This window comes from Ursus maritimus, unplaced genomic scaffold, assembly GCF_017311325.1.
Source record: "Ursus maritimus isolate PB19 unplaced genomic scaffold, ASM1731132v1 scaffold_11, whole genome shotgun sequence".
NCBI lineage: Eukaryota > Metazoa > Chordata > Mammalia > Carnivora > Ursidae > Ursus > Ursus maritimus.
In genome coordinates this window covers 10,023,233-10,049,837 of record NW_024423453.1, presented here as the reverse complement: position 1 = coordinate 10,049,837, position 26,605 = coordinate 10,023,233, and positions in this window count along the sequence as shown.

The window sequence follows — 26,605 nt, the reverse complement described above, 5'->3', positions numbered from 1 at the left end:
CCCCCCCCCCCCCCCCGCCCCGCAACCCCACTTCAAGACATCTGGTAGCCTAGCCTAGAGAAACTCCTTCTACCCTCCAGACAGTGGCAGCAGGAACCGCTGAAATCCAACAACACTAAATCAGCAAAACTGACCAAAATAGCCACACAAAAGCTCTGAAAATTAAATTATCATTATAATTACAGACTACAAAAGTAGTTCAGAACTTATTTACTAAAACTAAACAGATGACTGTCTGATAAATAAAAGATTCAGATAGAACTCAGAGTCTCTTAACATAATAGAATGTCCAGGATACATTGAAAATACTGTCAAAGCAAGAAACAGGAAAATCACAAACATAATGAGAAAAGATAACTAAGGCCAACACTGTGATGAATAAGATGTTTGAAGTATTTGGCAAGTATTTTAATCAGACCTCATAAAAATACCTCAACAAGCAATTACAAATTCTCTTGAAACAAATAAAGTGAGGGAAAGTCATAACAAAAATAGAAATTATTAAAATTTAAAAAACATGGAAATTATAGAAATCATAAAATGCAATACCCAAAACAAATAAAAATCTTGATAGATGGACTCAATAGTAAATAGAGGAGAGATGATAGATAACAGAATCAGGAGATGATAGAGCTAATAGATCAATAGAACTTAGCAAATTTGAACCAATAGAAAATTGATCAGGAAAGTAAATATATCTTAAAAGGACTGTGAGACAGTAGCAAAAGATCCCACATTCTTATATTTGGAGTCCCAGAGGTGATGAGAGGGAGTTTGTGGCTGAAAGAGCATTCAAAGACATATGGCTGAAACTTTCCAAATTTGGCAAAAAACTTACAGATTCAAGAAGCTGAGCAAACTCCAAAGGAAACAAACAAACAAAAACTTCTGGCCAAAACACATTAAAATGAAACTTCTGAAAACTAAAGACAAAGAAAAAAATCTTGAAAGCTGTCAAAGAATAATATCACATTGACTGCAGGAGAAAATTCAAATGACAATGACTTTTTCATATGAAACCATGGAAGCCAGGAAGAATTAATGCATTTTTCAAATCCTGGGTGGAGTGGGGGAAAGAACTGTCAGCTGCAAATTTGATATCCAATAAAACTCCTTCAGGAAAGAAAGAAAAATAAAGATGTTCCCAGTGTGGGAGCAATTTCCAAATTCTTAGCATATTTATAATGAAGAAATTAATCTCCTTCCTCTTTCAACTTCCAGACTATGACAAGGAAACTTTATCTTTTGCATAAAGTTCAAAAAAGATGTGTGAAATTATTTTTCCAAATAAAAGTTTAAAAATAAATGAAATTGATCATACCTTCCACTAATAATAAATGTTATGTGTATTTTTCTGCTATTCAGCTGTTACAACAGCTCAGAATCTCAGTGGCATAGAACAACAACCACCTACACATGTCAGCAGTTATTAATTAAGTCCAATATTGCTCAGTGGAATTCTTATTCCAGGGTCTAGGCTGAGAAGTGGCAACCACTGTCTAGGACATGCTGTTTTTATAACAGATTAAGGCAGAAGTATGCAGTCGTTCTTAAAGATTCTCTTCATTCAAAGCTATAACACATATGTTCATATTTCTTTGGTCAAAATAGGCCCATGGTCAATCAGCTCAATGTCAGTTGGACAAGTAGATGCCCCTCCTACAAAAGCACTGAAAGTCATGGCCAGTGGGTGGAAGTGTATAATCTTTTTACTGGAAGGGAAAGTGAATGATATTAAACAATAATAAATTTACCATATTGAAGCAACAATTTTGTAGCAATTTTATTCTCCAGTGGTTACGAAATATTTTATAAAATTTACATTTTTGGAACTCAGTATGTAGTCACAGTGCTCTAAAGGACATTCCATCTAGCATTTCTTAGAGGGTAGTCAATTGAGTAGTGGTCACATACACTCTTCAAAGAAAACAAACACAACCAAATAAATTTGGGAGCTGCTACTTCCTAGAGATTTGCTGTAAATTGGAAAACCCTTGATCTACATATTTTAGCAGTAACATTTCAAGTATCTACTTTGATTTCTACAGTGGTCGCTTAACATCTTGGAACATAATAAACGTCAAGCTTTTATACATACAGTCAATATTTTACAAAATTATAATGGCAGCAGTTTTTTTATCAGCCAGCAAATCAAATGAAGTTTGTGTCAATTCTATCCATAATGTGAGTCAATTAATCTAGAAAGAGATGAAAGTGCAAAACATTAAAAAAAGAGAAAAAATCATTCTGGAGTCATAGTTTATTAACAAATACTACTAGTTCATGTATTGCCAGTAGGTAACATTTGAAACCAACCAGTATTGTTCACCATTTCCAGGAATTTTTTTGATCCATAGGAATTCTCTTCAGTCATTCCTGAGCTGGTACATGGGCTCCTTTCATTGGACTACTCTGTAAATCAAAGAAAATACACAAAAAAATCTACCCCACTGCAGTTAAATGACTTCCTCAGTCACTAAACAAAAGCTAGGTGGAGAACTAAAAATAGATCCCAGATCTCCATGATCATAATTGCATCACTAAACCACACTCTCCTTTGGTCGAAAGCCTTAGAATGATTAATAAGCTTATGGGTTAAAGTGCACAGAAGAAACTTCCTTTGTAGACCAACAGTAAGGAGACGTGTTCTCATTTTATTTTAACATCTTAGCAAACCACAGATAAATATATTAAAATCACATTGTGGTACATGACAAAGAGCTTTCAAAAATAAAATAAGAGATTTGTTACTGAATTTTACTTCATAGATTTTAACAGAACAATCCTTTAGGGTTCTTGGCTTACATGCTGATGTTGCTGATAATAGTTTACTTGATTTATGTAATTTATTTATCCACTAAAATTATATAGACTATTTGCCTAGGATATTTGAAAAATTAGAAAATAATTAAATGTCACTGGCACTTTCATCTACAGAAATCAAATGATTACTGTGATATATTAATTTTAATTTGTTCCAGTAAAATCTACTTTTTTGCCCAAGACCCACACAAGAAATTAATTTTACATTGTGACCCTTCCCCTCAACACATAATTTGGATATATATTACTGAAAGCTGAAGCAATAGTACTTTTACTGCTTGAATATATTTTGTTATTTTCTGTTTTATTCAATTCTCTCTGTCCCTCTCTCTCTTTCTCTCTTGTAAGTGCTGGACAAAATACTTTGAATTGACCCAGTACAGTTTGGTCAATTTTAGATAAATCTAGGTTTTTACTTCAAATTAGATGGAAGATGTATACTATGTATTCTTTCCACCAGTATTATACCGTGGATAGTAAGATACTATTAAACAAACACACCTAGCCAACTGATTTTCAAATTCCTAGGTAGCCAAACACATAAAACTATGTATCAATTCATCCTCTAGTAGTAGAATAAAGGAAGTTTGTTCTCTCCATAACTTTTCTTCTCACTAACTATAAAACCAACCATGATTTCAGTTTCCCTTAAAAATTTCAGTGAAAGAGTTCTCACAAAGGACACAAATTACTTCCATACCAAACATTCAGTTGACAGTTTTCAATCCTGATCTTATTTGCCCTCTCAATCTTATTTGACCCTTCCTTCTAAAATCCTCTTTTTTTTTTTTTTGATCTGTTATTACATCATCCTCCCTGAAACTTTGTGTTTGATCTCTATTGTAGCAATAAATACCATGAGTTCCTCAAGGCTGAATCCTAGGCTTTTTTCCTACTTGTTCCATTTTTTATTTTTTTTTTAATTTTTAATTTCAGACTGGAGCAGAGCTTAGGGTGTCATTTATATGAGAATATGAAAATCATTTATAAATTTATATCTCTAGCCCAAATGTTCCTTTGGAATTTCAAACCAGTATAGTTAACTACATTATGCCATCTCTTTCACTTATCATCACCTTATTATATATAAAAAAAACCACTTATTTGATATATCAGCACTCTTCAAATTCAACCTATCCAAAATCAAATGTTACCAAACTCTCCAGTCGTGTTCACCATCAAATTTGTTATTGTCCAATATTACCTGTTTCAATGAATGTCACCAATATATATACATTAGAAAGTCGCTATTTCCCTTAATCTTAATTCATCCCAATAAATTTTATCATTTAAATATTTTTTAGTTCTTTGGACTTCTATCCAACGTGCCATTGCAGGGAGAAACCATTATCTCTTACCTGGTCTGTTGTAACAGCTTTCTAAAATGTCTTCCTAGATCTACTCTTGTCATCATCCTATTCATTATCCACCCTGCAGCCAGAGTATTATTTTTAAGAACATGTATCTGATAATGTGAATTTTCTGAAAAAAAAAAAAATCCTTAATGGTGTCCTATTGCTTCCTAAAATAAAGTCCTAAGTTCCTAGAGAAGCATAGAAAATCTAGCATGGACCAACCCCTCTTTAGCTTTCCAGTTATACTTGTTCTTGTATCAAGCCCTTGTCCTTTGTTTCTCCTTGCTCATTGTGCTGAAGCCACATAGGATCATTTGCAGTTCATCAAAGATAATTTATTTCTTCTTACCCCTTTATATCTGTCACTATTAATATTCATAATGAGGGTTTTCTTTTGATAATGAATTTTAATATTAACTTTTCTTACCTAATTTTTACTCAAACATATTTCACTTCAATTATCACTATGCCCAATCCCTTAACATATTTCCACAGGCCTATATTTCTTTCTTTAAACATCTCTCACAGATATAACATTCTAAATAATATCTACCTATTCCTACTCAGCTGTCAGCTCTATGAGGGCATGGTCTGTTTCCATTTTTCCTTAGCATTGTGTCTCAGGGGTCTATAAGAAGCATTCACCATATATAATTGTTGAATATATGAAAAAACTCTATCAAAGACAGTTATCTAAGGGAGTAGATTTCATTGTTGTAAGAAGTATGTTACATGATTTAAGAGTATTTTAACCATAATTACTGGACCATTCTCTTACAACATACACAAAGATAAATTCAAAATGGATGAAAGACCTCAATGTGGGACAGGAATTCATCAAAATCCTAGAGAAGAACATAGGCAGTAACCTCTTTGACATCGGCCACAGCAACTTCTTTCAAGACACGTCTCTAAAGGCAAGGGAAACAAAAGCAAAAAAATGAACTTTTGGGACTTTGTCAAGATAAAAAGCTTCTGCACAGCAAAGGAAACAGTCAACAAAACTAAGAGGCAACCTACGGAATGGGAGAAGATATTTGCAAATGACATTACAGATAAAGAGCTGGTATCCAAGATCTATAAAGAACTTTTCAAACTCAACCACCAAAATGCAAATAATCCAATCAAGAAATGGGCAGAAGACATGAACAGACACTTCTCCAAAGAAGACATACAAATGGCCAACAGGCACATGAAAAACTGCTCCACATCTCTTGTCATCAGGGAAATATAAATCAAAACCACAATGAGATACCACCTTACACCAGTTAGAATGGTAAAAATTAGCAAGACAGGAAATAGCAAATGTTGGCAAGAGTGTGGAGAAAGGGGAACCCTCTTACACTGTTGGTGGGAATGCAAGCTGGTACAGCCACTCTGGAAAACAGTATGGAGGTGCCTCAAGAAGTTAAAAATAGAGCTACCCTATGACTCAGCAACTGCACTACTAGATATTTACCCCCAAAGACACAGACGTAGTAAAAAGGAGCACATGCACCCCAATGTTCATAGCTGCAATGTCCACAATAGCCAAACTGTGGAAAGAGCCTAGAAGTCCTTCAACAGATGAATGCATAAAGAAGATGTGGTTCATATATATAATAGAATATTACTCAGCCCTCAGAAAGGATAAAACCTACCATTTGCATCAACATGGATGGAACTGGAGCGGATTATGCTAAGAGTGAAATAAGTCAAGCAGAGAAAGACAATTATCATATGGTTTCACGCATATGTGGATCATAAGGAATAGTGCAGAGGACCTCATGGGAAGGGAGGGAAAACTAATTGGGAAGAAATCAGAGAGGAAGACAAACCATGAGAAACTCTTGACTCTGGGAAATAAACTAAGGGTTGCAGAAAGGGAGGTGGGTGGGGGATGGGGCAACTGGGTGATGGGCATTAAGGAGGGCACGTGATGTGATGAGCAGTGGGTGTTATATGCAACTAATGAATCACTGAACACTGCATGAAAAACTAATGATGTATTATGTGTTGGCTAATTGAATTTAAATTTAAAAAATTTTAAAAAGAAAAGTATTTTAACCATAATTGATAAACATTAAATGATACAAATAAAGATGTTTATGAAATTTGTTTCTTTGGGAAAAAAACAATTAGAAACATATATAGTGTACTTTGGATAAATCTCTTTCAGGAATTTTTCTAGTTGTAAATTCTTTATCATTAACTTTTTCTCTTAAATTTTTAAAATTTTTATTCCGTTATAGTTAACATACAGTGTTACATTAGTTTCAGGTGTACAATATAGTGATTCAACAATTCCATACATTACTCAGGGCTCATCATGAAAACTGTACTCTTAAATCCCCATCACCTTTGTTACCTATCCCCTCCCCCACCTCTCTTCTGGTAACCATCAGTTTGTTCTCTATAGTTAAAAGTCTATTTCTTGGTTTGGTGCTCTCTCTTCCTCCTTTTTTCCTTCCTTTACTCCTATGTTTTGTTTCTTAAACCACATATGAATGAAATCGTGTGGTTTTTATCTTTCTCTTACTGACTTTTTTTGCTTAGCATTGTACTCCCTAGCTCCATTCATGTTATTGCAAATGGCAAGATTCGATTCTTTTTATAGCTCACTAATATTCCATTGTATATATCCAATTATCTATTTGTGGACACTTGAGCTTCTTCTAGAATTTGGCTATTGTAAATAATGTTGCAATAAACGTAGGGGTGCATGTATCCCTTTGAATTAATGTGCATGTAATTTTGGGGTAAATACCCAGTAGTGTGACAACTGGATCGTAGGGTAGTTCTATTTTTAACTTTTTGTGAAACCTCTATACACTTTTCCACAGTGGCAGCACTAGTCTGCATTCATACCAGCAGTATATAAGAGTTCCTTTTTATCCATATCCTCACCAACACTTGTTTCTTGTGTTTTTGATTTTAGGCATTCAGACAGGTGTGAGATGATATCTCATTGTAGTTTTGACTTGTATTTCCCTGATGATGAGTGCTGTTGAGCATCATTCATATGTCTGTTGGCCATCCATATGTCTTCTTCGGAGGAATTTCTGCCCATTTTTCAGTTGAATTATTTGTTTTTGGGTGTTGAGTTGTATTAGCTACAAGTACTTTAAAGACTACAATGATATAATTTAGCCTAAATTATGTGATGACATTTTACCACTATAGCTAGAGTCCAAAATTAAAATAATTTAAGCTCATAAAATTTTATAAATGAATGACTAGAACCTATTCAAGAATTTTAGTAACTACCAAATAGTACTAATAAACTAACTGGCATATAATCATATTTTGTACCAGAGTTGGCATTATATTCAATAATATAGTAATAAGATATGTGTAGCATGCAAAATTGGATACATAACTAATCTCTATGGCTTTTAATACATTCACAAAATGCATACACAAATGAGAGTGGCTATTGCTATATCTGTTTATTTTTCCTGAAAATGAATCATGAAAATATGTTTATGTGTTTTCATTTTTATAATCCACTATACACTTATGAAACATCTCCAGGTACTAACATAATATCTCACCATGCCCAAGATATTTGGCAAGAAAGATTAGAAGAGATTAGAATATTACAGCTGTTGCCTAATCAGATATGATGCCAAGATATAAGATTTTTAATAATAAACATATGAATCATAAAAAAGATAATTGTTGTTGTAAGATATACATTTATCAATTTAAACTGATCACAATTGCCCAATTTACTTGGGTGACATGCTCCAAAATTTATTTATGACTCTTGGAGTATCCATCAAATAATTCAAAATAAGTGAAACTTTGGTTTCCCTCAGGCCTCACCATCAAGCAAAATAAAATGAAGTTGCATTAGTGTCAATAACCTAACATATACTTTACTATTACTATTCCTCATTTCTACATGTAGACCCACTCAATTCCTCTTCTCTTCTGATGATATCTCTTCGTGTCTATTCCTGAAAATCCCTTGAAGGGTGCTTTATATGAGATCACAAAACAATCAATTGGTTATTTGAACCAAGAGAGATCTGCAATGTTCTTCCTCTTACTCTCCAATCCCTACACAACGTGTTCCCTTCCTGTGAAAACCTTGAACTTACCTCATGGATGTCATTGGCTTGATAAAGACATTGTCTTCTGCTGCTTATGTGAAAGTGACTAAGCAATGTTGACTTCATTGCAGAAATAAAGAGACAAAGTATCTTCCCATTCCATGGCATTCTTTGCCATTTGACCCTGAAAGCAGCACTTTTGTCCCCAGGTGATAAACTACCTTAAAGTCAACCTTTTTATCATATCCAGTCTTTCGTGTAAAGGCTCCTACCTAGTCAAAGGGTTTGCCAGACTGCAGGTGACACCCCATCCTCTCTATACACTTTGTTTCCTTCACTTTTCTCCTTATGGTTCACAAATACACATTCACATACACAAGGTCATCAAAAAGCTTTTGTTAAAACAAAAGGTTTTGTAGGTAACAAATACCTCAAGTAGATGCTTAGGTATAAAATATCACTTAATGCAACTAACAAGTTAAGGGCAAGACATGGAAATACCCTGAATATATTTAGTACATTTCTTTTAGAATAGTATCAAGCAACTAAATGACATTATGAGTAAAATGTCTTGATTTTTTTCAGATTTTGTTTATTTTGTTTTAACCCACAAACCACTGAGAATAAGACATTAGGATATACTGAATACAGTTTTTCTTGTACATTCTTTTAGACCAGTGGCAAAAATAGGTAATGTAAAGTGGAGTGAAATGCATTTTCTCTTTGTTTCATTTTTAACTGATGGAGTGATAAATACAGAAAAGAGTTGGTTTCCTCCATGACGTTTTATGGATAAAAAAAATAAAACCCTAAACTGAAAAAACATTTTATCATGAAATATGTCAGTTCTTTAAACAGCTATTTGATCATCAATTTCTTATGAACTTAATGACTTTATGATTTCCACAATTGCCTTCATTAATTTCTTAAGGATTTCTATAAATTTAAAGCAGAAACAAATTCCCAAGTTAGCACAAATTAATATACTATTTTTGTATGTTTAGGCCATCAGGTATACATTATACTGTACAAATAACCTGATATACATGCTAGAATGTCAGAAGTCATCAGAGTCTAAGGTATATATGCATATTGTGACCCTATAAGAAGCATTTGTAAAAGTAAATCATAATATAACATTGAGTTAGTGTTTCATTACTTGCTATTATTCCCAAGTCAAAAAATCCTCAGTATGAAATTTATATAATAACTTTTCCCCCAAATCATTGAGGGGAGGCAATCTCAGAAATCAACTATATTGTACAGTATTCAACAATGGCTCTGAAGTCAGACAGCCTGGCTCCAAGTCTTACCTCCTCCACTTCCTAGCTCTTGTCCCTTAAAGTAAATTGCTTTGCCACTGATTGTGCCATCTGTAAAATGAACAGAATAATAATATCTATTTCTGTAGATGTGTTGATTAAAGTGAATCAGGCCATTAATATGAAATGCATAGAATTGTGCTTGGCAAACAGTTACTTTTTATTCTATCATCTGAGACCTTCATTATGTACATAAGGAAAGTGAGGGCAACAAAATTGTATTATGAAATTATGATTGGTTTGTGATGCTATTCAAGAAGGGACATGGTTTCCTTTATACTTTCTTCATACTTTCCTTCTGTCTTTTCCTAAATATTCGTTGAATGCCCACTCTATATGAAAAAGCATATTACTATAACTCCCTTTGCTAAGAAATCTAATTTCTTTTCTCATACGCTACCTAATATAGTAGAATAATAACTTCGAACTCTAAAGTTATATCAATTCATAGTTAAAAGTTGCCTCAGTAATATAAATGCTCACTTTATAATAAATAAATAAAATAAATAAATAAATAAATAAATAAACAGTTGATGAGACTGAATTTTATTAATTTTCTTTCAAGAGTTTTCTTTAAATGTCACTAAATTTGCCTTTAACTCCTTTTTGAGTAAATTATTCCATTTCATCATTACCTGAATCATTAGGAAAGTTTAAATAAATACACAAGCTGAATTTTCAATTTTGCAATGTCAGGGTCTTTTTTCCACTTACTGACTTAAAATATGTTTTTGTTTTTGGGTTTTTTTTTTTATCATTGATACTTCTAGAAACATTGTACATTTTACAAATGCATTATCTTCTGTTTGTGACTCCATGCCCATTGCACTTTAATGTTTTATTTTCTTAGAAAGTATTCTTTGCTTATGAGCTTTATTTTAAAAGATTCTTAAACCCCCAAAAATATTTTAGGTCTCCTTTAAAAAGTGCTATCAATTTTAGTTTATTACTCATTATATTTAGGGAGTAACAGACTGGCTGATTACAACTGAAGTGAGAAAATTGAGACTTGACCCAGGTGTTTGGATCAGGAGACTAGATTTAATTTTGAGGGGCTATGCAAACTTGTCAAGTGGGGAGGCCATCCTGGTCCTTTGGAAATTAGGTAGTGGACACACAGATCAATAGAATGGGATAGAGAACCCAGAAATGGACCCTGAACTCTATGGTCAACTAATCTTAGACAAAGCAGAAAAGAATATCCAATGGAAAAAAAGACAGTTTCTTCAACAAATGGTGTTGGGAAAATTGAACAGCCACATGCAGAAGAATGAACTGGACCATTCTCTTACACCATGCACAGAAATAAAATGGTTGAAAGATCTAAATGTGAAACAGGAATCCATCAAAATCCTAGAGGAGAACACAGGCAGCAACCTCTGTGTCTTCGACTGCAGCAACTTCTTTCTAGACACATCTCCAGAGGCAAGGGAAACAAAAGCAAAAATGAACGTTTGGGACTTCACCAGGATTAAAAGCTTTTGCACAGCAAAGGAAACAATCAACAAAACTAAAAGGCAGCCTAGGGAATGGAAGAAGATATTTGCAAATGACATATCAGATAAATGGCTAGTATCAAAAATCTATAAAGAACTTACCAAACTCAACATCCAAAAAACAAAAAATCTAGTCAAGAAATGGGCAGAAAACATGAACAGACCCTTCTCCAAAGAAGACATACAAATGGCTAACAGACACATGAAAAAGTTTTCAAAATCACTCGGCATCAGGGAAAAACAAATCAAAACCACAATGAGATACCAACTCACACCAGTCAGAATGGCTAAAATTAACAACTCAGGAAACAACAGATGTTGGCAAGGATGCAAAGAAAGCAAAACCCTCTTATGCTGTTGGTGGGAATGCAAACTGGTGCAGTCACTCTGCAAAACGGAATGGAGGCTACTCAATAAGTTAGAAATAGAACTACCCTACAACCCAGTGATTGCACTACTTGGCATTTATCCAAAGGATCCAAAAATAGTGATTCAAAGGGGCACATGCACCCCAATGTTTATCGCACTAATGTCCACAGTAGCCAAACTATGGAAAGAGCCCAGATGTCCATCGAAAGATGAATGGATAAAGAAGAGGTGGCATATATATACACAATGGAATCAAAAGAATGAAGTCTTGCCATTTATAATCATTTTGTAAATTTTCACAAAAATAAATCTGTTTAAGCTGAGATTGTGTTGACTCAGTATAACAATGTAGGGAGAATTGACATCTAACAATAGTCACTAATATATGTATGACATACAACTGCATTTAATTGTCTTTATAAATATCTGTCAGCAACATAATCTACATATATTTGACACTTCCGTGATAACTAATATATTTGAGGCTATTTTAAATAGAATTTCAAATTACATTTTCAATTTTGTGCTGTTAGTATATTGAGATACAATTGATTTTTATGTATTGATTTTATATCTAGACATTTAATTCACTGATAAATATTAATAGTTAATTTCATAGATTCTTTTGGACTTTACATGTAGTCATGTCCATTGAACAAAATCTTTATGTCTTTTAAATTTTTATTTTATTTAATACACTGGTTTGGAATTTCCTCATAATGACTAAAGAATTAATAAAATCATATTTTTGTCTTTTATCTGTTTTGAGGAGAACGGGTTTGATAATTAACCATATAAGATAGTAATAGGTTATTTATAGAGTCTTTATATGTTTGGAAAAATTATAATCATTCTTTTTTTTTTAAGATTTTTTAAATTTATTCGACAGAGATAGAGACAGCCATTGAGAGAGGGAACACAAGCAGGGGGAGTGGGAGAGGAAGAAGCAGGCTCATAGCAGAGGAGCCTGACGTGGGGCTCGATCCCACAACGCCAGGATCACGCCCTAATCGAAGGCAGACGCTTAACCGCTGTGCCACCCAGGCGCCCCTGGAAAAATTATAATCATTCTAATCCTAGATTACTGGATGTTTTATCATAATGTGTGTTGATTTATATCACTTAATGTGATGATTTCAATAAATGATAAACTTGCAATCTTTTCTTTTTTAGATTTTATTTAAATTCAAGTTAGTTAATATATACTGAATTATTAGTTTCAGGTGTAGAATTTAGTGATTCATCAGTTGCATATAACACCCAGTGCTATTTACATCAAATGCCCTCCTTAATATCCATCACCCAATGCCCCATTCCCCCACCCATCTCCTGTCTAACACCCTCAGTTTGTTCCATATAGTTAATTCTAATTTAAAAAAAAGTCTCTTATGGTTTTCCTCCCTCTCTGTTTTTATCTTATTTTATTTTTCCTTCCCTTCCCCTATGTTCCTCTGTTGTGTTTCTTAATTCCACATATGAGTGAAATCATAGGGTATTTATCTTTCTCTGACTGACTTATTTCACTTAGCATAATATGGTCTATTTCCATTCTCATAATTTGTCTTGGATTATGGGTTAAAAAATTGGAGCTCAGGAAGGTTAACTATTATGTCAATGTCATACCATAAGTATCAAATTCACCAAGGAATCCAAGGACCAAACTACCTCCACAATGTCTGGGAAACATTGGAGCAAAGAAGGCCTTAGTATGTAAATTCATAAACTCCCAAGTAATTACTTTGCAGAACAACATTACATTATAGGAGAATATGACTACATCCTGTTATAGTTCTTACTTCATATACCAAAGTGAACAAATAAAAGAATATGGAATTTTATATATATATTTTTTTCTCCAGCTCTCTCTGTCATCACTTCCAGTTGTAATAAAATTTTTCTTTTTATTCTTCATTACATTTATTTTCCTTAAAGATTATTTTGGTTAGCAGATTCTGACTCCATTATAATAGAGGAGCTAAACAAATTTAATATCATTCATCTAACATAGAAATAAGCTAATCATATTGAGGGTCCAAATGAAAGATAACCAAGTATCAAAGTGTCTGTCAATTTCAAGTTTTGACTGTAAGTTACAGCTAGAAAAGCAGAAGTAGCTCATTCCTAGTAAATATGTGTGTGCACATGTGTGCACATATGTAGGTATGAATTGGGGATGGTGATGGATGATTTGTTTTGTCCTGATGGTATAAATAAAAGGCAACAGGTGAGACGTTCCATAGCAAAAGTAAAATGATATGGTCAAATCCATGTTCTGATACTATTTTGGCTTAATATATCATTTCTTCTTTGGTCCTCATTTTTCTTTCATGATGTAAAATGTAGACATTGAAATAAATAATTCCACAGGTACAAATATTTGTAATGAATACCAATTGGAAATATATATATTTAATGAAGGATTCTGAATGTCTACTTCAGCCATTTTTGTGACATTGTTTCTTAACATCATTGTTCAGCAATATTAACAAAACAATATATTAAATGTCAGAGAAATAATAGATAATTATCATCTCCTGAATATAAATTTCCCAAAAGAAAATAACAAAAAAGGAAAGAAACATGAAATCTGGAAGCAACTATAAATAAATGCTGAAAAAAAATAACTCAAAGCTTTCAAATAAACACTGAGATAACAAATGAAGTAAAATTCCTCAAGAGAAAAACATAGATCAGCCATTCTGTGTAACAAGGATGAAAAGAGAATGCCAAAGTTAAGAACTACTAGATGAAATTCCTTTTCAGGGGATTGTGTCACTAATACACACACACACACACACACACACACACACACACACACACATATACCTGATAATGACAAAAAGATCAAGTTTCTTAGGATTAAGTGGAAGCATTTAATCTGATTAAAATTTTGCCAAATCACTGATCTGTACAGCAACTGTAGGCTAAATATTCCTCTAGGCTTCATTAAGGCATGAGCTGGTTTGAGTAAAGGAGGAAAGGGAATTAAAGTAGAGCTCTTCTTCAGAAAAGAACAAACTTAGAACGTTAAAAGTGGAGTGCAGTGTATTATATATTAATGGGAGGCATAACAATAAAGTCAGTGACCTTCCAAGTCAAACGAACTCTTCTACTCCAGGAGTTAAACCGCATGACTAAAGCACAGTGAATCTTTGCCTGGAAAAGAATGTAACTTGAAATAACATAAATTAGTAACAGATTTTTTTCTTAAATATATATCCCCTTTGTTTTGCTAAGTGACAATTTTTTTTTTAGTATTGAACATTACAACTTTTTGTAAGCAGCAGATTATGAAGAATCCTAGTCTTCCAGCATGCCACTTTAAATAACAGTCTATTCAGTTAGTACGACATTGATAACACAATTTCCCATCCAAAATATACAACTTGAAAAATCTTACTTTTGTAGGATTGGCAAACTGTTCCATAATGCTGGCTAGAACTCAGATTCCTTCCTTTGTCCTCACTTGGCCCTAATCAATCAGATACACAACCATCACACATATGTCCCCAGGCACTCACATCAGTAGAAGACTGGGTCTTGTCAGGCATCCTTGAATCACAGCTCCAAAATCTGCAATTTGATTTTTTTATTTTTCCAGGGTTCTCCTGCAATGTTATCTCATTTTTCTCCCCATTTGTTAATTAATTAGCTAGTTAATTAATGCTTAATTGATTATTACTAATAATACACTACCACAGGATCTAGGCATAAAAGATGGATCGGATATAGACCCTGCAAATCCCAGGGTAGAGCTTTCCAGGATAAAGGAGAAGCCCATGCAAAAACTCTTTAAATGTAGTACATCTAAGAGGAAACGCTTGATTCTCCTTCCTGGAACTCATCCATTCCCTGATCCACATACAGACCAAATGTATTCTTCCTTATTTACCCATTTTTATAAATGGTAGTCGTCTATAACATGAGAATGTTGGGAGTACCTATTTCACTGGGTTATTCTGAAGATTAAATAAATTTATGTGTAAAATTACTTAGCATGCTCTTATTATTATAATTATTCAATATGTATTTAGAGACTTTTCATTTTGGTGTTTTATTGTTTTGCTAAAATTTTCAAATGGTTAGTCTGTTGTTTGTGCCTTCTCTGCTTTGATATACTAAGTGTTTCCTGGTATCATTGTTATTCTTTATCTTTGCTATTACTTTTTAGGTTTAGTTGCCGTAGTTATCGATTATGGCTTTTATGATTATAATATACACACATATGCCCACAAACACCCATATGTTTTAGATTTCTTTGTTTTTCAGTTTTAGCCAATTTTATTAACTGTTTTTCATTGAAAAAATCTTGTAAACCCTATTTTAGAAAGAAAAGGGCCCTATTTATAGCAATTTTTTAAAATTTTAACTTTTATTATTGTTACATGGTTTCTAGCATCAAGTTGTAATATTGCTCTATCACATATAGAGTGCCATGTGCTGATTTTCCCTCTGTCTCTCATATTGTCAATGTCTTCTTATATTTTTAAAATTTTTTGCTTTATACCATAATCCTTTGTACATAACAGTTGTGGATTTAACTTCTTTCATTATAAAATTAGCCTATTGATCCCAGTGATTAGTATTTCTTTGAGTTATGTTGTTTTCTGATATTAATTTTATCATAATAGTAATTTTTTCTCTTTGAATATTTCCATTTCATATTTTTAAACTTTCTTGAGTCTTATTTCTCTCTAAAAGGTAAATTTTAAATTCAACTTTAATAGAAAAAAATTTGAATTGTAATACTAAAATCTCAGATATGTATTTCTATCCCTATGTTGTAGGTTTTCTTCCTTTCCTTATGCTTGTTAGATTTTTACTTTGTTTGCTTGTGCTTATTATAAGGAATCTGCCTGTTTGCCTTTATACATGCAAAGCAAGGAGTAATTTTTTCCTCCTAGGGAACAATTGGCAATGTTTGGGACACTTTTGGTTAGCATATCTCAGAGAGGATAAATTTTGCCACTGTCTTCTAGTGGGCAGAGATTAAGGATGCTGTCAAACATGCTGTAATGCACAGGACAGGCTATCACACAAACAAGTGTACAGACTCAAATGTCAATAGTGCTAAGGTTGAAAATCTTGCTTTATCTATTTACACACATTATTTCAGATTCCTCATGACCTAGTGAAAACACCAATATTCAAAGATTTAAGTTTTATTTTTAATTACATTAGAAGTCATCTTTTAATTAATCAGCTATATATTTGTACTTTTATTCTTCAATTAGTGTAATTTCAAAGATAGTTTTCCAAGGTGCCTGATCACAATCATACTTTATAGATTTTCTTAATTTGTTCTGAAATTTTAATATGTATTTTTAGTTTTGAATTTTATTAAATTGTAAGTTATCTTGAGAATTGCTTATTATTTAACTATCAATTAATAAATATTTCTATGTTTATAGTATTAAAAAGGGGGCTAACAGCTTGAGAATCAATGACTTGGAGTGACACTGTGTGTTTCCCCTGCCCAAGAATCTCATTCTTTGCAAAACAAACAAACTACAACAAGAACAAAAAAGGTGCTTTAAAGCACTTTTTATCTCTTTAACCATACCTGGCATATTTAAAAATCACATTCGTTCATTCTGTAATATTTACAGGTTCTATGACTCTTTTTCCTATTTTTACCTTCAACCTTCCCTTCCCCAACCATACAAGCCAAACACACACACACACACACACACACACACACACACACACACACACACACAGGAGTGAACATTTTCTCAAGTCCTACATATCCCAGGACGAAGAACATTAAGACCCATTCCCCTTTACATTTGTTCTACTTGGTCTCTAGGAGTTACGGGTTTTGAGTGGATACAGAAAAAAAATCAGAAGGGAATTCAAGAGAAAGAAAAAACAATCTGTCTCAGAAAGTCATTTCTGCACAGTGAAAGTGAGAGTGAGCTTTCCAGGATTTGTTGTTACTGCCCACTCTGCTGCACACATTACTCTATTTATATTAGCCTTGAATGTGTTCTTATTATAGCCCCATCACTCTTGTGATTAGTATAAGTTTCTTAAGATTGACAAATATTTCACCCTTGCCCTTACTTTAACAGGTTGTTGCAACTCTTTGTTCTTTTTAAAATTCCATGTTTATTTTAATGGGACTCGAGGAGGTTGTATGCAAGTCCAGCACTATCTCTTTACCAAAATATCTTACACAATTTTTTTTCCAAATTGACCCATCTATCTTCTATGAAAATGACTTTAGGATCATTTGTGTGTGTAGAGAGGCCTCATTTTTTGATTTTTCTGACTTTTAGATTCCTTATTCTTTTCAGGCTGCCAAGATGAACTGAATTCCAGTGATATCCCTGAAAAGAACTAAGAAGTCAATAATATTTATGCCAATGCACAGATAGCCTTGATTTCATGGATATTCTTTGTGTTGCTGCCTTGACAATATGCTCTATGAAGGTAGCTTTATCTGAGTCCAAATTGTCATTCTGGCTAATCTTCAAACCATGACAGGCTGCATAGTGGATTCACCCTTTTCATACAATTCCAAGTACATTATTCATATTATATTCTTGTTGTACAAATATGTGCTTTAAATATATTAAATTATATAGCATGTTAGAGGTATAGAGAAAAATCAAGCAAGAGAGGATGAAGATGGGTAAAAGTAGGACCTGAATTTTAGTCAGAATACTCAGGGACGTTCTCACTGAGAAGCTAACATGAGCAAAAGCTGAAAGAATGCTGGAGAAAATGATTTTTTTAAAGATTTTATTTATTTGAGAGAGAGTGTGAGTGGGAGGGAGAGGGAGAAAGCATCTGAAGCAGATTCCATGCTTAGCTCAGAGCTGGATGCAGGGCTTGATCCCATAACCACAAAATCATGACCTGAACCCAAACCAAGAGGTAGATTCTTAACTGACTGAGCCACCCATGTGCCTGAAGAAAGGGATTTTTAATATAAAAATAGCATAAATCTAAACTCATACAGTAAACCTATTTATAATCTTATCAGACTCAAAATCCCCATTACTCCTTTGTATGTCAAATGTTATGCCAATTATAGTAGATTATATTTCATTATTAACATTTATCATTTAACTTGAGATTTTAGAGTCCAGAAGAATTTAGAGATACCCTAGTCTGATTTTCCAATTTCACTACAAGGCAAATTGAAACCAGGGAAAGGAGAGTGCTCTGGCTAAGTTCTCAGACTGTTAGTACTGGATGGAACTAAATCTAAGGCTTTTCATATCTCGTGACCCCATATATTTTCCACTATGCAGACACTTTGTTTTCAAGTTGTCATTAGAAAACATACATGAAAATTAAAATTAACCAATTAATCAATAGCGAGATATATTTATATATATACATGTATATATATACACATATATTTTTGAAGTATATAAGTAGGTAATGGTCCCAGGTACTTGGAAATATATGGTGAGTATAAACTTATTATTCATAACTACAAAAAACTACTATTCTCTTATACTATCTACACTAACATAAAGCTTACCACTATATTCTCATTCTCTAGACTTAACAAATGTGCTTTTTTTTCCCCTCTAAAAATGACTTTAAATTCTTTACCAGATTATACTGAATTTGCCTCTCAAAATAATCCTGGGGGGTTCCCTGGTTATTCCTAATAGTTTCCTAAAGTTTCCACCTGTCTATATCCATGGAACAGCCTACAGTGGGAAGGAAGATTAAATGAACTGTAAACTGAGGACATTGTTAGAAGAAATTGCAACTTAAATGCAATTTAGAGACCCTTGGCTATTCTTGACCCTGCTACTCCCTTTCTTCTTCTTCTTTTTTTTTTTTTATTTTCACGTTTGAACAATTTGTACTAAAATATTAACTATTCATTATCCGAACCGTTTATTTAAAAGATGACTATAGCTCATATCCCTTCCCCAACTATGAAAGGTTGGCCAACACTGATTTAATCCAGCTTCTGTTCAGGTATTAGAACAATCTTCTAATGCTATTTTATTGAGTCATTCTTTACAAAAGGACAAATAATGTCTCTTCACCTTTTTCCTTCACTTTTATCATATAATATAAAAGTGAATTTGTGCTCAAACTTTTCATCCACATGCTTTCCTCCTCACAGCTTCACCTCACAACATCTATTTCAATACTACTTCACCTGAATATGACGTGTTCACCATGTTCATTTACTCTTTTCAGAATGCAATACAGTGATGGTGACTGTTGAAGAAATGGAGATTCCTAATCTTTTCAGCTTATATTTGCTGATGTAGCCCTTTCTTTTGTATTTATGCCTCACCATAGTGTTTTCTTGATTCATTTCCTCTATGATTTAGTCTGTAGACAGCATACTTTTCTGTTTTGTACATCTTCTTTTCCTCCTCAATTTCTCTGTGTCTTTTGCACTCTCATTTAGATCTCTGAATCACATGTGCCTTTTATCAGTGAGCACATCCTGCTGTATTTGTTATTTCTATATCTTGTCTTTGGCTAACATAGGTTAAAATGACCTTATTAGAGCGGTGCCTGGGTGGCTCAGTTGGTTAAATGTCCAACTCTATTTCAGCTCAGGTCATGATCTCAGGGCTGTGGGAACCAGCCCCATATCAAACTCCTTACTGGGCATGGAGCCTGCTTAAGATTCTCTCTCTCCCTCTCTCTCTCCTCCCCTCTAAAAAAAAAATGACCTTATTAGAGGAAAGCTAAGTAATGAGAGTTAGCAATCCCTGGTGATTAGGAGCCTTGTATGGTAACTAACAATGTGGTTCTGAACATACCATTACATTGTAAACATAAGAGATGTGGGAAAAATCCTTGAGATTAAAATTAATAAATATCATTTTTATATTATAGACACTTTATTTAAGAACTAATTGTATAAGAAAGACAATGATAAACAACTTCTAGTGTTCTAACTAGACACAATATTGCACTGCTACTTGATGAAACAACTATAATTATATACACCCCCAATATTAGATTCAGGAATATCAAATTCTAGCACATATTTCATTATTAGCTTTACAACTATTTAACAGACATCTGATGGATTATGATACTCTTTCTCTTAATGTAGCCTGAGTGCCTTCTATCCTTATCCTCATAGCAACTACCAGTTGATCTGTTTGGAGACATGAAATAGAATGTATTCACAATGAAATAAAATATAATATATATGTTAAAATAATTTAAAAATAAAACTTAAAATAATATATAATAAAATATAATAAAATTGGACATATTATCTCTATCTGTGAGTCTCTCACATTCTACAGAATGAATACAAATCTTTGACTTCACATACCTATTTTCTTTTATTTATAGTGATTCTGTTTCTGTGACTTAATTTCTGTTAATTTAAACTTCAGTCCTAAATCCTGGGATATAATAAAGGCCATGGTACTTTTTATGTTAGGATACTATATAATGTTAATGATTTGAGAGGTGAATTTTACAATACTAAGAAGAGAATAATTTCTTAATACATAATTCTCTAGTAAAAATGTTCTTTGATTATTTTTTTCTGGCACCTATTTGGGGAACATTTCCAAAGCAATGCTGCGTAGGTTGGCTGGTCAATTTAACAATGTAATAATCCAGAAGTTCAAATGTCTTCTATGAACAAATAAACCTCTGTTTATAAAAATAACTCTAATAGCTATAGTAACAAATTGTCTATATGCCCTTTAAAGTAAGTTTCAATGCACAACAGCCCATTTAATATTTATTAAATAAAAGGAGAGGCATCCAAATTTTTGACCCTTTAAATCTAATAGGCTTTGCCATTGAAGTAACTATATTAGATAACAGAGACAATCCTTTGGCAGGAAATTGATATATGATTGAAATTCAAGTTATTACTCTTATTCAACAAAGACCTAGTATTTCCCCAAACACTACTCTTACACAGTTTGTGAAACTGTAAAAATAGCTTCTTCAAATTTGTCATCAGTATTTGTAGAATACTAAGACTTTTTAGAACTTTTACATAGATCTTTTTAATGGACATGTAGTTTCTGAAACATCCTACTACATTTAGTATTTCATTCATTTTAAAGACTAGAGGTCAAAATCAGTCTCTTAAAGAATCCTGTATAATACATTTGAGTATATACATGAGCAGAAAATCTATGGTCATATAAATATATGTTTTTTGTGTTATGAGTATCTTAAAAGTTACATATGACATTCTACTGAAGTTTGAATTTTTAAGAAAACACTATTAATAATCTCATTTTTATAGTTCAATGCCTGTGGTTTAGCGTCAGTGGGTATGTCATTGTTTTCTCTATCCTACACCTAGCCTCCCTTATAAGCTTACCATGTTAGTAAAAAATAATAAAGAAAGAAGGAGCGTTCTGGTTCCAAGATGGCAGAGGATCAGGAGACCTAAAGTTCGTCTGGTCCCAGGAATTCAGCTACAGAGCTACCAAACCATTCTGAATACCTATGAACGCAACTGGAGAATGAAGAAAAGAGTAGCATAAACTCTTTGAACAGAAAAGTGACCACTTTCTGCAAGGAGGAGAAAAGATGGTGGAGGAGTAGGAGACCCTTTCTCAGCTGGTCCTGAGTCAAGCTGGATATCTACCAGACCATCCTGAAAACCCACGGAATCAGCCTGAGACCCAGGAGGATACATCTGGATCTCTACAAAAGAACATCTCCAGCGCTGAGTATTGAGGTACGAAGCAGGGAGCCGTGAATCCGCGCACAGATAACGGAAGATAAATGGAAGGGGGAGGGAGATGAAGAGCTTGGGCGCTAGGAAGCGGTAGCCACTTGTGCTGGGGAGCGGGGTGGACTCGCAGACTGGCACCCGCGAGAGAGCAGACTGAGACCGTGAGCCTGGGAATGCATGGGCGACCAGACTGAAAACCGGAGCTCTGGAGCGCTCACTGGAACTGGACTAAAACCGGGAGCTCGGGAGCACACGCGTGCCCAAACTGAAAACCAGAGCTCTGGAGCACACACTCAAACTACACTGGAACCAAGAGCTTGGGAGCTCGCGCGACCAGACTGAAAACCGGGACTCCAGAGTGCTCGCAAACCACACTGAAACTGGGGGCTCAGGAGAGCACATGGGAACTGGGGGTGGCTGGTGGTGTTAGAAGCACAAAGGACAGACATGTGCCAGCCCTGGAAGTGAGGGCTGGGAGAGTGGAGTGGGGCACACAACATGAGACACTGCAGGGTTTTTAGCAGCACCGACAGAAACAGAGTTAAAGTGGCCAGGAGAGCTTAGTGGAAAGGGGACTGAGATCTCTCTGTTCTGAGACAGGGGCTAGGATACAGCCACTGCTGCTCTGACTCTCAGAAGTGTCACAGAAAACCACCAGGGAAAGCCGCCAGAGAACAAAAACCTGGAAATACCCGCGCACATTGTGCCCATCCCATCCCCTCTCTCAGGGGACAGGGCAACTCTACCCAAAAAGGGTTGCCTGAGTATCAGTGTGGCAGGCCCCTCCCCCAGAAGGCAGGCTGAAAAATCAAGAAGCCCACATCCCTAAGGTCCTTATAAAACAAGTGCACACTGCCTGGGTCCTGGTCAATAATTTGGGCTCTGGGAATCCCCACAACCTCTCCTCATCAGAATGATGAGAAGGAGAAATCCCCACCAGCAAAGAAAAGATAATGAGTCTGTGGCCACTGACACAGAACTCATGGATATGGATATAACCAAATTGTCACAAATGGAGTTCAGAGTGACAATGGTCAAGATGATGTGTAGGATTGAAAAAAATATTAACAAAAATGTTAACGAGAATATAGAATCTCTAAGGGCAGAAATGAGAGTGAATCTGGCAGAAATTAAAAATGCTATGAATCAAATGCAGTCTAAACTAGATGCTCTGATGGCCAGGGTAAATGAAGCAGAAGAACGAATTAGTGAATTAGAGGATGGGATGGTAGAGGAGAAAGTTAAAACAGAAACTTGGCTCAAAAAAATCCAATCTCAAGAATGTAAATTGCGGGAGATTACTGACTCAATGAAACATTCCAATGTCAAAATCATTGGCATCCCCAAGGGAGTGGAGAAAGAGAGAGGTCTAGAAGAGATATTTGAACAAATTGTAGCTGAGAACTTCCCTAATCTGGCAAAGGAAACAAGCATTCGTGTCCAAGAGGAAGAGAGGACCCCTCCCAAGGTCAATGAGAACAGACCTACACCACCTCACATAATAGAGCAATTCACAAATATTAGATCCAAGGATACAGTATTGAAAGCGGCCAGGGGGAAGAAAATCCTTACGTACAGAGGGAAAGTAATCAGATTAATGTCAGACCTGTCTACAGAGACCTGGCAGTCTAGGAAAGTTTGGCAGGGTATTTTCAAAGCTCTATCTGAGAAGAACATGCAGCCAAGATTCCTTGTCCAGCAAGGCTGTCATTCAGAATTGATGGAGAGATAAGGACCTTCCAGGATTGACAGAAACCGAAGGAATTCATAACCACCAAACCAGCCCTACAGGAGATATTAAGGGGGGGGGTTCTATAAAAGTAAAAAGGCCCCAACAGTGATACAGAACAGAAATTTACAATCTACAGAAACAAAGACTTCACAGGCAACATGGCATCATTAAAATCATATCTCTCAATAATCAGTCTCAATGTAAATGGCCTAAATGCTCCCATAAAATCCCACAGGGTTGCAGATTGGATAAAAAGACATGACCCATGCATTTGCTGTCTGCAAGAGACTCATTTTGAACCTAAAGATACATCCAGACTGAAAGTGAAGGGTTGGAAAACCATTTTTCATGCCAATGGACCTCAAAAGAAAGCTGGGGTAGCAATTCTCATATCACACAGATTAGATTTTAAGCTAAGGACTGTAGTTAGAGATACAGAAGGACACTATATTATTCTTAAAGGATGTATCCAACAAGTGAATATGATAATTTTAAATATCTATGCCTCCAACAGGGGAGCAGCTAGATACACAAGCCAACTCTTAAACAGAATAAAGAGACATATAGATAATAATACGTTAATAGTAGGGGACCTCAACACTCCACTCTCAGCAATAGACAGATCACCTAAGCAGAAAATCAACAAAAAACCAAGAGCTTTGAATGACATACTGGACCAGATGGGCCTCATAGATATATATAGAACACTACACCCCAGAACAACAGAATACTCATTCTTTTCAAATGCACATGGAACTTTCTCCAGAATAGACCATATACTGGGTCACAAAACAGGTCTCAACCGATACCAGAAGACTAAGAGTATTCCCTGCATATTGTCAGACCACAATGCTTTGAAACCGGAACTCAATCACAAGGAAAAATTTGGAAGAAACTCAAACACTTGGAAACTAAGAACCATCCTGCTCAAGAATGATTGGGTAAACCAGGAAATTAAAAATAAGTTTAAACAATTTTTGGAGACAAATGTAAATGAAAACACAGTGGTCCAAAACCTATGGGACCCTGCAAAGGCAGTCCTAAGGGGAAAATACATAGCCATCGAAGCCTCACTCAAGAGAATAGAAAAATCTAAAATGCAGTCTTTATATTCTCACCTCAAGAAGCTGGACCTGGAACAGAAGAACAGGCCTAACCCATGCACGAGAAGGCGGGTGATCAGGATTACAGCAGAGATCAATGAATTAGAAACCAGGAGCACAGTAGAGCAGATCAACAGAACTAGAAGCTGGTTCTTTGAAAGAATAAATAAGATCGATAAGCCACTGGCCAGACTTATTCAAAAGAATAGAGAAAGGACCCAAATTAATAAAATTATGAATGAAAGGGGAGAGATCACAACCAACACCAATGAATAGGAAGGATCATTAGAAACTTTTATCAACAGCTTTATGCCAATAAATTAAACAACCCGGAAGAAATGGATGCCTTCCTGGAAACCTATAAACTACCAAGACTGAAACAGGAAGAAATTGATTATTTAAACAGACCAATCAATTATGAAGAGATTGAAGCAGTGATCAAAAAACACCCCAAAAACAAGAGTCCAGGGCCCGACGGATTCCCCGGGGAATTCTACCAAACAGTCAAAGAAGAAATAATACCTATTCTTCTGAAGCTGTTTCAAAAAACAGAAACAGAAGGAAAACTACCAAACTCATTCTATGAGGCCAGTATTACCTTGATCCCCAAACCAAGCAAAGACCCCATTGAAAAGGAGAATTACAGACCAATATCCCTGATGAATACGGATGCCAAAATTCTCAACAAGATCCTAGCTTATAGGATCCAACAGTACATTAAAAGGATTATCCATCATGACCAAATGGGATTCATCCCTAGGATGCAAGGGTGGTTCAACATTTGCAAATTGATCAGTGTGATAGATCATATCAACAAGAAAACCTTCAAGAATGATATGATCCTCTCAATTGATGCAGAAATTGACAAAATACAGTATCCTTTCCTGATTGAAACCCTTGAGAGTGTAAGGATAGAAGGTACATTCCTCAATTTCATAAAAACCATCTACAAAAAGCCTATGGTGAATATCATTCTCAATTCTGATCTCAAAGATCAGAAACACGACAAGGATGCCCACTCTCACCATTATTATTCAGTATAGTACTAGAAGTCCTTGCAACAGCTATCAGACAACAAAAAGGGATAAAAGGTATTCGAATTGGCAAAGAAGAAGTCAAACTGTCTCTCTTCGCAGATGACATGGTACTTTATATAGGAAACCCAAAAGACTCCACCCCCAAGCTACTAGAACTTATAGAGCAATTCAGTAATGTGGCAGGATACAAAATCAATGCTCAGAAATCAGTTGCATTTCTATACACGAACAATGAGACTGAAGAAAGAGAAATTAGGGAATCGATTCCATTTACAATAGCACCAAAAATCATACGTTATCTCGGAATTAACTTAACCGGAAAGGTAAAGGATCTATATTCTAGAAACTACAGATCACTCTTGAAAGAAATTGAAGAAGACACAAAAAAATGGAAAAATATTCCATGCTCATGGATCGGAAAAATAAACATAGTTAAAATGTCTATGCTACCCAGAGCAATCTATGCTTTCAATGCCATTCTGATCAAAATACCAATGACATTTTTCAAAGAGCTGGAACAAACAGCCCTAAAATTTGTGTGGAACCAGAAAAGGCCCCAAATCGCCAAGGAATTGATGAAAGGGAGAAACAAAGCTGGGAGCATCACGTTGCCGGATTTCAAGCTAGACTACAAAGTTGTGATCACCAAGACAGCATGGTACTGGCACAAA